Genomic DNA, 10,413 nt, shown 5'->3' with positions numbered 1-10,413 from the left:
AAATGAAGCCTATATTTCTTGAAGTATCTTTCATCACCAGCATAGGTGTAAATAAAACACTTTTGATAGAGGCTTCAAATCTCATTTCCTAAGTATTCAACTAGGTTAAACAACCTCAGCTATTGGGTCAAAATGTAATCTTAATAATAAGTTATCACTTCTATTTTCTAGTAATATGTATTATGGTAGATTAGAAAGCCCAAATATTTTCCCAGTATGAAATACCCCAAAATTGTACAGGATTTAACAAAAACAGTTTTCATTGCAAATCTGCAAGAAGAATAACAATTGAAATGAAGAAATACTGAAAACTAGAATAGTGAGTTTGAGCTACAAGTACAGAAGCTGTAAGGGTGATTGGTAACTTTGTAAGCAAGAAGGTGACATCTTATAGACAGGAAGGGATAGGAAGTAAGTTCTTGGATCTTCATCAGGAAGTTGTAGCCTTTAACTGGTGTGTTAAAGAGGAAAAAAAAAAACAAAAATATATAAACATAAAGGCATCCTTCCTTGGCATAAAGGAAGGTATATCTGTCTGGCCTCTGGATGGGGAAAGAACAAAGACATTGAACTAGAGGTTTGTCCTGTCACAGGTTTGAGAGGGGATCAGTGTAAAATTCCTGCTTAGTTCAGGAAGCTCCAAGCTGGTAATACCAAAATCCATCATTTTAAATACCCCCGGTGCTTCTAAATAGCAGATAAAAAATTCAATATATAGGAATACAACATCTTCCCAATTCAAACAACTCTGCAATAATGAATTAGCTAAAGATGAGCTCATAACCCCAAATTAGAAAACACTAATGAATAACCTAACATAAACAAAAGCAGAGATAACAATCCCCTTTGAAGATTGATCCTGAAAGAACTTGAAATCGTAGAATTGTCGAGACTTACAACTGTAATTTTGGCCTAAAATTTCCCAATAACCAGATTTTTAAGACTGGCAGGCATTGAGATCAATAGACCTTAAAGTAGATATGAGACAGGATTCACATTAAGAAATGTGTTTACTTGTACAGCATTTATTGAGCACATATTATGTTTTAGTCACTTTGCTAGGTGTTACGATAAAGAAGTACATGAGACTTGGTTCCTACAGTTTAGGAGGGAAGATGGTTATGTGAACAAAGCAGCGCAAGTAAAATGCTGTAGCCTTTTCCAGAGACTTACGTACATGGTACTGAGGGAATGCGCAGAGGGGAAAGAATTCTGGGCAGAAAAAGCATGTGAGCAAAGGCATTGAGGCCAGACATAAGGTGATTTGGGGATATCACAGGATATTGAATATGCTATTTATTCGCCATTGTTGCTGCAGGCTTAGCGACCCATATATCTTTTTCTATTAACTTATATACGTACAAGATGTTTATTTCCTATCAATAATGTCTGTTTTCTTTTTGTATGCTCTTAAAACAATTTAATTGTTCTCCTTTCAGGGCTTTAAGAGCTAATATAAAAATGTAGGAAACGTGGCATAAAAAAAGAGAAAATTAAAAGCACCTACAATTACCTCACACAGAGATTATAAGCGTTTTAGTCTACATCCTCACTGCAATTTCGATGTGTCATCTACACATATCAGAGTATGGTATTATGCATAGCCAAGCTTTTGTTTACAATAAAGTATCCTGAACATTTTTCTGGACTATTAAGATTCATATATAGCTTCAGCTCTCTCTTCTTTTTATTGTAGAAGCAATACATGTTCATTGCTGAAAAATGAGAAAATATAGGTAACTAGAAATGAAGCAATAAAAATTGCCTTAGACTCTGTGACCCAGAATTAATCAACATTTTTGAGTTCGTTCTTCAATATATTTTTAATGCATATGTGCTTCTTATTAATTGCTTTAAACGTGTTTTATATTAATACACCACAAGCGTATGCATTTTCTAGGAAGCGATTTTTTAATATCATTCCCCCACTAATTAAAAAAATAACCAATTGAGCATCTTTTATGTTCTATTAACTCTGCAAGGTTTTTGCATTTGTTATACTTTCTTCTCACAAAGTCAAGGGCTTTCTTTCACAGATGTGGCAACTGAAACCCAGCCAAGGGTTAGTGGTTTCTCCCGGGTCTCAGAGCCCACAAATAACAAGGCAGAATTCAAACCCAGGCCTTACTGTACCCAAAGGCCATGCTCTTTTTCAAGGAGATGGCAAAGGTAAAGGCAGAGGGGTTGGGGACACACAGAGGGCTCTCCCTCCCTGAGGGCTCCTTCTCTCCCTCCCTACCAGACAGGAGAACAAATCTGGTCCTAGTTTTCCCTCTTACGGCTTCTTGGGAGGCTGGTGTCCTCCTCTAGTTCCTTTAGAGGCATGCAAGTATGTGCTTTGGGCAATAGCATGTGTTAGCGTCTGCTTTGGAAATATTCCTGTAGCTAAAAGCAGGAAGGAACTCTGTTGTGAAAGGTAGCCACAGGTAGAGTTTTGCTGCAGCAGTCAACAAAATAAACACAAGAGAATAAGGACCTTCTCCTTTGTGTTTGGCCCTTTTAGCAGAGAGCTGCCTCTCCTGCTGAGGCAAGCACATGAAAGGCCCTCAAACATGGCTGCCGCAGCAGGGGACCTGCTCGCTGAAGAGGGGAGAGGGAAGCCCCGGTCAGCAGCCAGCTCAGAATGCTCTAGGCAGGACCCTTTGTTGAAAGCCTGCCCAAAAGGGCATGCCATAAACACTTCCTTTCACTCAGCTCTTTCATCTGGGATCACCTCTCTCTCTGAAAGTCCCCTGCAGCTAACCCAGTTCGCACAGACTTTTTCTCCAGCCCCCCCCCTTTTTTTTGTTTTTGTTTTTTTTTTTTTTTTTTTTTTTTTTGGTTTTCCTAGAAATGTGCTTGCTGTTCCCTTAGACTCAGGCCAGAGCTTAGAAAAAAAGCAACATTTATTCTCATCTGAGAGTGTTCAACGTCAGACTTGCCTATGGAAATCATGCTGTGTAGAGAGTAAAGAAGGAAAGGAAAGGAACTAACATTTATTAATCACTGAAGGAGTTGGATACTTGGACATGCATCATTTCATCTGTCTCCACAACATCCCGCAAGGGTAGGCATCGTTGGTCCCAATTTACAGACAAAGAAACTGAGGTGCAGAGAGCAGCTGACTGGCAGAGCGGCCTGTGGCTCAGACCTCTTATGATTTCAAAGCCTCTCAGCATATATTTATGTTGGAGGACAGTCACTAATATTTAAGAAGCACATTTCTGTTAACCATTTATAGTCTTCAAGTAACAGGAGGCAGAAAGGACAGACAAGAAGAAAGCCAAGGGTTTATTGTTCCTTTGAGCAGCTCAGCAATGCATTTTAATGGTTTTTCTGGAATGTTCTTGCGGTGGCCACAGAGAGGTGCCCAAGAGCAGCAAGTCTGTTTTCCCAGGGACTTCTAATCTGAGGCACTTAAAAAAATAAAAATAAAAATAAATCATTGAGTGGCTGCTGTTTCCAGTTAGTAGTTGGGATTTTTGGGATTTTCCATGGGCCAGCAGACCTTAGATTCCTGGGGAATCAGTGTAACACTATGAGGCAAGGGCTGGGGCTGGGAGGTGGAGAATTTTAAGGCGATCCCTTACTTGTAAAGAGCCATGCACAATATCTGGGATGTAGCAGGAGCTCCATAAATGTGAGCTTTCCTTTTCTTCTTCTTTCTCTCTCCCTTCCTCCCCACCTCCACCTCCACCATCTCTCACTCCCTTGCCACCTATTGTATGTTTTCAGTGATTCAAGTGATTCCTCAGGAACCAAATTACAGCAGTTTCAGAGCAAGCAAAATCCCATCAACAAACCCAGGAACCAAATGGCCAAGCCCCTGGGGCGAAGAAAGCAGGGCCCACAAGAGAGCCCAGACAAGGCTGCCATGAGCCTGGGCAGCACCCCGAAGCAAAGAAAAGCGGATTTCTTGAGCTCTCAGTTCAGATCCCAGCTCAAACGGGAAGTGATGGGCTGTGTGACCAGAAGTAATTTTGCAGACCCTCCCTGGGCCGCCCTTACCTCTTCTACAAGGCAAGAGTAGCACCTGCCTCTAGGATTGCTGCAAAGATGAAATGGGAAAACAAGGGAAAGCACCACCAACAGTTCTTCTCAATTTATACATGTTGATAAACTATTGAGGATGCAGTTTTAAGGCAAAAGCCCTCCGTAGCCTTTGTAGGCAAGTCCCATGGGTGGGAAGCAAAACCCTACCTGCTTAGTGATGCTAAAGTCTGGTGGTTCTGCATTTCCTTGAGGGGTGGTACAGGATGAGTAAGCCTCCTCTGCTCATCTTTGGGGCCACAGACCAGCCACTGCCTCCCAGGAAAATCCACTTGTGAGACAAACTGGTTGGACAAACTGGATCAGATGTGAAGGGGTTAAGTTAATATGAATATGTAGAGCAGGCATGTGTGCATGTGTGGAAAAGGAAGGCAAGGACAGAGAGTTCCGGGGCTGCTTGGCCTCTCTACTGCTAAATTGTGCAGCATAAACAAAAAAGTAACAGAAATGTAGTCAGGATCCTCAAAGAAGATCATGCCCTTCTGAAACCGTGTGTGTGTGTGTGTGTGTGTGTGTGTGTGTGTGTGTGTGTGGTGTGTTTGTACAAAACACACATAGAAGTAAGGAAGATGGTTATTCCAGTCTTCAAGTTCCAGGAACAGAAAGATTGTGAAGGTTGTTGATGATCTGATGATCTCAGGGGGATAATAAGTTTGGTTTATGCCATTGCCTGCCTAAACGGAGATGTGCAATGTGGATTTGTTCGGTGGATTTTGTTACAGTGCCTTTGGTGAAGCCAAGGTCTCTTGGAAACCCAGAGCTAGCCCTGGCAGTCAGCTCCATGTGGTTACTGTCCTAATCAGTACAGCAGATTAATCTGTCTAATCTGTTCTGGCCGAACACCATAGACTAGGTGGCTTGTAAACAGCAGACACTTATTTCTAAAGGCTGGAAAATCCAAAAGCAAGATGCTAGCAGGCTGTGACTGGGGAGGGCCTGTTTTCTGGTTCCTAAGACCGCCCATTTTCTGGTTGTGTCCTCACAGAGTGGAAGGGGCTAGAAGGCTCTCTGGAGTCTCTTTTATAACGGCACTCAATCCTCATAACCTGATCACCTCCCAAAGGCTCCATCCACCTCCTGATATCTTCACATTGGGGGTTAGGATTTCCACATGTGAATTTTGACACAAACATTTGGTCTATGGCACTTACCTAGGAAGAGCCTGCAGGCCAGCAGAAGATGATCTCCTGTTCCTTGGAACATGCATGTTCCCACCTTGGGATCTCCTGTCAATTGTCTCTGCCCAGGGACAACCCTGGTTCGGGGGTTGACTCCTGTGGCTCTTTCAGGTCTCAGATTAAATGTCACCTTTCTAGATTGCCCTTCCCTGACCACCCATTCCAGAGTAGTTCTGTGCAAGCTTTGCACTTTGGACATACGTGTATTTTATTTTCTTTACAACACTGACTATTTCATGACATTTGCTTGTGTATTTGCTTATTGCTTATTTCCGCCTCACTAGAATTTAAGCTCAGTTAGAGCAGCAATTTTGTCCATCTTTCCATCTCTCTCATTAGCTCCTGGAACGGTGTCCTACAATAATAGGAACTCAGCAAATACTTGCCAAAATGTTGAAGAAAGATATTTTGTATTCTTGTACCATAAAGCCCAAGGCGCTCTAGACTTGACTTTTAAAGAGGAAATAGCACCCATTAAACAAAATACAGCAAAACAAAACAGCACCTGAAGAAAAAAAGTGTGCTTAAAAACTATGGTTTTTGTTTTACATTTTTGCCAAAGAGACATAATTAAAGTGTTTTGCTCTCCTCCTGGACTTCTAGCAGCAAAATTAGCCGGAAGGAGAATAGCACACAATAGAAGGTAAAGGTAAGCATTAAGACGTGGTTTGTTTCATGCAGATTGCACAATCCAGTTTTGATTCATGGTGAAAACAACCTTTTTTTTTCCCCCCCTCAGGACTCTTCTAATTGATAGATATAAGTTTAAATGCTGCAGAAACACAAAGCTTTAACTTTGGGTATAAGACTTTGTTTATGGAATAGCTATTTACAGAACACTTCCGAAATGATGTCTACTACACGAGGCACCGGGTGAAAATGATAAACAAGACTGCGTCCCCCCTCCCTGGCTGAAGGGTAGCCGAGCTGGGCAAAAGGCCGATACAGCATAGTGTGGTATGTGGTGTAAATAAGACAATCATGAGGCACCAGAGATGGTGCCAGTGGCTCCGTGAGAAATTTGGCCATGAAATAATGAAGTTGAGGAAAATTTAATGGTCTCTGAAGAGATGCTTCAACAGTGATAAAAGCTGACAGATAAATAAGAAAGATGCAGAAGTCGCATTTAGCAACAGCAGATGTGATACTTCATCAGTCAAGCATTTACTGAGAGTCTCCCGTGTTCTAAGAACTCTGCCAGGAAGCTCAGTGTTAACCATCCTTCTGGGTCTCTGAAGCCTAAGAGGTGTCTCCTGCCTTCAGTAATCCACAAGAAGGGCTTTGGCACTTACAGAGACAACCGAATTGCTTTCTTTACCCCACTAGGTTGTCCACATTGTGACTTGACCCTCCAAGGAGGTTGAAATGGGAAGGAAGAGTCTGTCAGAGAACTCAGAGGCCATCTTTTGCCTCCAGCCACTTTCTCCAAATCCTTTGGAGAAAGCTGTACCCTCAGTCCTTCTTTCTACAGCGGGTATTCTCCCTTTTCAAAAGTTATTCATCTCTCTCTAGTTTGTGGGCAGCTCTTGGATAGGCCCCAAGTCCTACTGAGATGGGCGAGATGATTTTATTTATGACAGCAGAGAAGTGGGCTTTCAGTTAGTTTTTGAGTCAAAAACATTTTCTAACTCCAAAATAAATTGTGACAGGAAATGCAGCCCATGCCAAACGCTCTGTGTCGTGTCGAGTTAAAGCGTCAAATTTAAGGAGAATGTTAATAGCATTTGCTCGCTAAGAAATTTGCTACTTCCTTGTGTAGGAAGCCCTGATATTGAATTCTCCAAAATGTTGACCCTCTTCCTGGTTTCTTTGCTCAAATCTGGATTATTCTTGGATTTCACCTTCCTGTCAGTACGGTTTGGGTTGAAGTAATTTCAGGGAGGTTGATGTAGTCGTAATTAGATGCTGCAGTTGATATCCTGGCACGACCCTTCTGACCAAGATGGCGGTAGCCACTGCAACTCTTTCTAGGGTGGCTTAAGGGAGGGAGTGTGGGGCGCAAGGCCACCAGTGTCCCAGTAGGGATGGGGGAACCGAGCTACTGCTTGGAACATTCCAGGTGCTGTGAACACCCAACGGCAAGTATACCCCCTCCCTGCCTTAGTAGTTCTTAGAAACTTGTGATGGTAGTTCATCCACTTACTGAGGGACAGAACTTCACATTCTCGAGTTAGCAGTCCCAGAGCTGAAAACCAATGTTTCATATGTACTTACAGGCAGACAACATTAAGTAAGCCTTATTCCGACAAGCAGAAAACATCAATGGATTCAGTGAGGGTTTAAATATAGTGCCTAACCTTATTAAGAAGAGATTGGAGACATTTGGACCATGTCGCCAAAGCCTTTAAATCAACTTTATGGAAAAGCAACTGCCACAAATCTTGCCAAAGACAGATATATGGGTTGGCATTTTGACTTAAAGGGGCATTTGAGAATGCACTTATGTCTAAAGGGTCCCAGATTATTAATTCTTTTTTTTCTTTTTCTTTTTCTTTTTTTTAGTTTGAGTGAATTATTATACTTATTGAAATAGAGAGCTAAAGACAGCTGCAGTGGGAATAAATAGTAAAGAACCACCCCTTTCCCTACCACCATCACCACCACAACCAAGGATAGCTCGCGGTACTATAGATCCAGAACCAAGAGGTCTACGTATAGGCAAAATCTCATTTAATCATTACAAAACAAACCAACAAGCAAGTAAACACTTACGAAGGAGGTCCTATCGTTTCTATTTTACAGATGATAAAAATTAAGACTTTGAAAGCTTATATACCTGCCCCATGGTTACACAGCCAGTAAATTGTAAAGTGAGCCCTAATGTGGCATTTCCAACACCTTGCTTTATAACGTTATAGTGCCTCCCCTTAATGAAACATGGCGGTGAGAAGTGGGACTTTCATTCCCTGCCCCCCTCCTTCCCTCCCCACCGACAAGTGTTTCCCAGGCCTTGGTTTGACCTCTGGTAAGGATAGTGCATTTCCCATTTTACCATCCCACTAAGGGACTCCTCTTACGTGTATCATGTGGTCTTTCTTAAACCATAAAGCCATGCACAAAACAAATGCCACTAAAGAAATACCAGACCAAAATAGAATCTTGAATTTTGCCCTTAAAAAATTCCTCCAGAAAATGATACATTACCCTGCTTAGTGTAATGCTAAATGTTCTCCCCTTCAGTTATTTGCTTATGTGATCCATTTTCCTCTATTCTGGTCCTCTCCGTAAAACCTGATGAGATTTACTTGAGACCTAGCAATTTTGCTGCTTTCTTTTTCCTTATTCCTGAGGAATATCTGGCAGCTGTTTGTTCCCTACCTGTGAGCTGTAGAGCACTTCGCAGTGGCAGCCTCAGGAGCCGGGAGTCAGTCTTGACTTGGACTAGACTTTTTTTTTTTTCCTAATTTTTTCATGAACTCGGTTTTCTGCTGGTCTCTGTCTCTTTCTGCCAGCATTATCTGCGTTGAGGTTTACCAGATGCTTCCATTGAGGTTTGCTTATTTAGGGTAAATTGTTAGTGACGTTGACCCTTCTGTTCTTCCTACCAGACCGTGATTCTGTGGAAGGGACTAGTTCTTTTCTCAGTTTTGTGGTTCTGGTACCTGGCATGGGCCTGGCATGGTGGGTGTAGGTGTTCCATGGAACTTAGGAAGGAAGGAAGAGAGGAAGAGAGGAAGGGAGGAAGATAGGATGTTATAATAATAATTATTATTATTACATTATTTATAATTAATAATTGTATTAATGATAATAATTCTATTATATATTAATATATTATATTGTATATTATATTACATGATATAATATAATATAATTGATAATTATATTTATTATTATTATTATTATTTGTTTTCATAGGGTATGATTTCTGCCAAAGGAACCTGAAGCAGAGAGGGGATAGAGAGGAGGAAGATGGATTCCTCTACCTACCGGACTTTTTAAAAATAAAGTTTATTGGGGCGCCTGGGTGGCGCAGTCGGTTAAGCGTCCGACTTCAGCCAGGTCACGATCTCGCGGTCCGTGAGTTCGAGCCCCGCGTCGGGCTCTGGGCTGATGGCTCGGAGCCTGGAGCCTGTTTCCGATTCTGTGTCTCCCTCTCTCTCTGCCCCTCCCCCGTTCATGCTCTGTCTCTCTCTGTCCCCAAAATAAATAAACGTTGAAAAAAAAAAACATAAAAAAAAATAAAAATAAAGTTTATTTATTTTGGCGGGGGTGGTGGGGGAAAGAGCATGCACATGCACACAAGCGGGGGAGGGGCAGAGAGAGAGGCAGAGAGAGAATCCCAAGTAGGCTCCGAGCTGTTGGTGCAGAGCCAGATGTGGGGCTCTATCTCACGAACCTTGAGATCAGGACCTGAGCAGAAGTCAGATGCTTAACTGACTGAGCCACCCAGGCACCCCACCTCTTGGGATTTTTGAAAGAAGTGATTCAAGAGGAGTTGAGAGCTCTGACTCCCAAAGCAGACTATTGGTGTCAAATCAGACCCCATCTCTGCTGGCTCACTGCTTAGATGACCTTGGACAAGCATCTTAAATATATTTATATTTATATATATATTTATATTATAATATTTATTGGACATCTCATGTGTGCCAAGAATTGGCTAGGTGTTAGAAAAGATACTTGATCAAGACAGGAATGCGGGGTGTCTGGGTGGCTCAGTTGGTTAAGTGCCCAACTCTTGATTTTGGCTCAGGTCATGATCATGGTCATGGGATCCACCCCACATCAAGCTTGGCACTGAGAGTGGAGCATGCTTGGTATTCTCTCTCTCTCTCTCTCTCTCTCTCTCTCTCTCTCTCTGTCTCCCTCTGCCCCTCTCATGCTCTCTCAGAAAGAAAGAAAGAAAGAAAGAAAGAAAGAAAGAAAGAAAAAAGAAAGACAAGGACGATATGAAGGCTCTATCATGAATCCTACTTTGAATCATCAGAGGTACAAAGGACAAAATGATGCATCGTAATAGTGAATAAGGTGGGGGTGGGCAGGGGAGGAGGTACCCTGGGGCATCATTATCAGATTTTCCCAATGGCTGTTCCAAACAGTACAGCGCAGAGCTTCTCCAAGGCATCTCTGTAAATTCAGGACACGGGCCAGCGCAGGTGCGAAACAGGGCAATGTTGTCTACAGAATGAAGCTGATGGAATGAGCTGGGAGCACGAGTGAGGCACCCCCTGGGAAATGCCAGTCAGTGAGGTCCTGCCTTCTT

The sequence above is a fragment of the Lynx rufus genome, unplaced genomic scaffold, assembly GCF_022079265.1.
Source record: "Lynx rufus isolate CCGP_SWC_20201006 ecotype Redwood Valley unplaced genomic scaffold, mLynRuf1.p SCAF_3, whole genome shotgun sequence".
Lineage (NCBI taxonomy): Eukaryota > Metazoa > Chordata > Mammalia > Carnivora > Felidae > Lynx > Lynx rufus.
The sequence above is the reverse complement of the archived record's forward strand: the minus strand, read 5'-3'. Positions refer to the sequence as shown.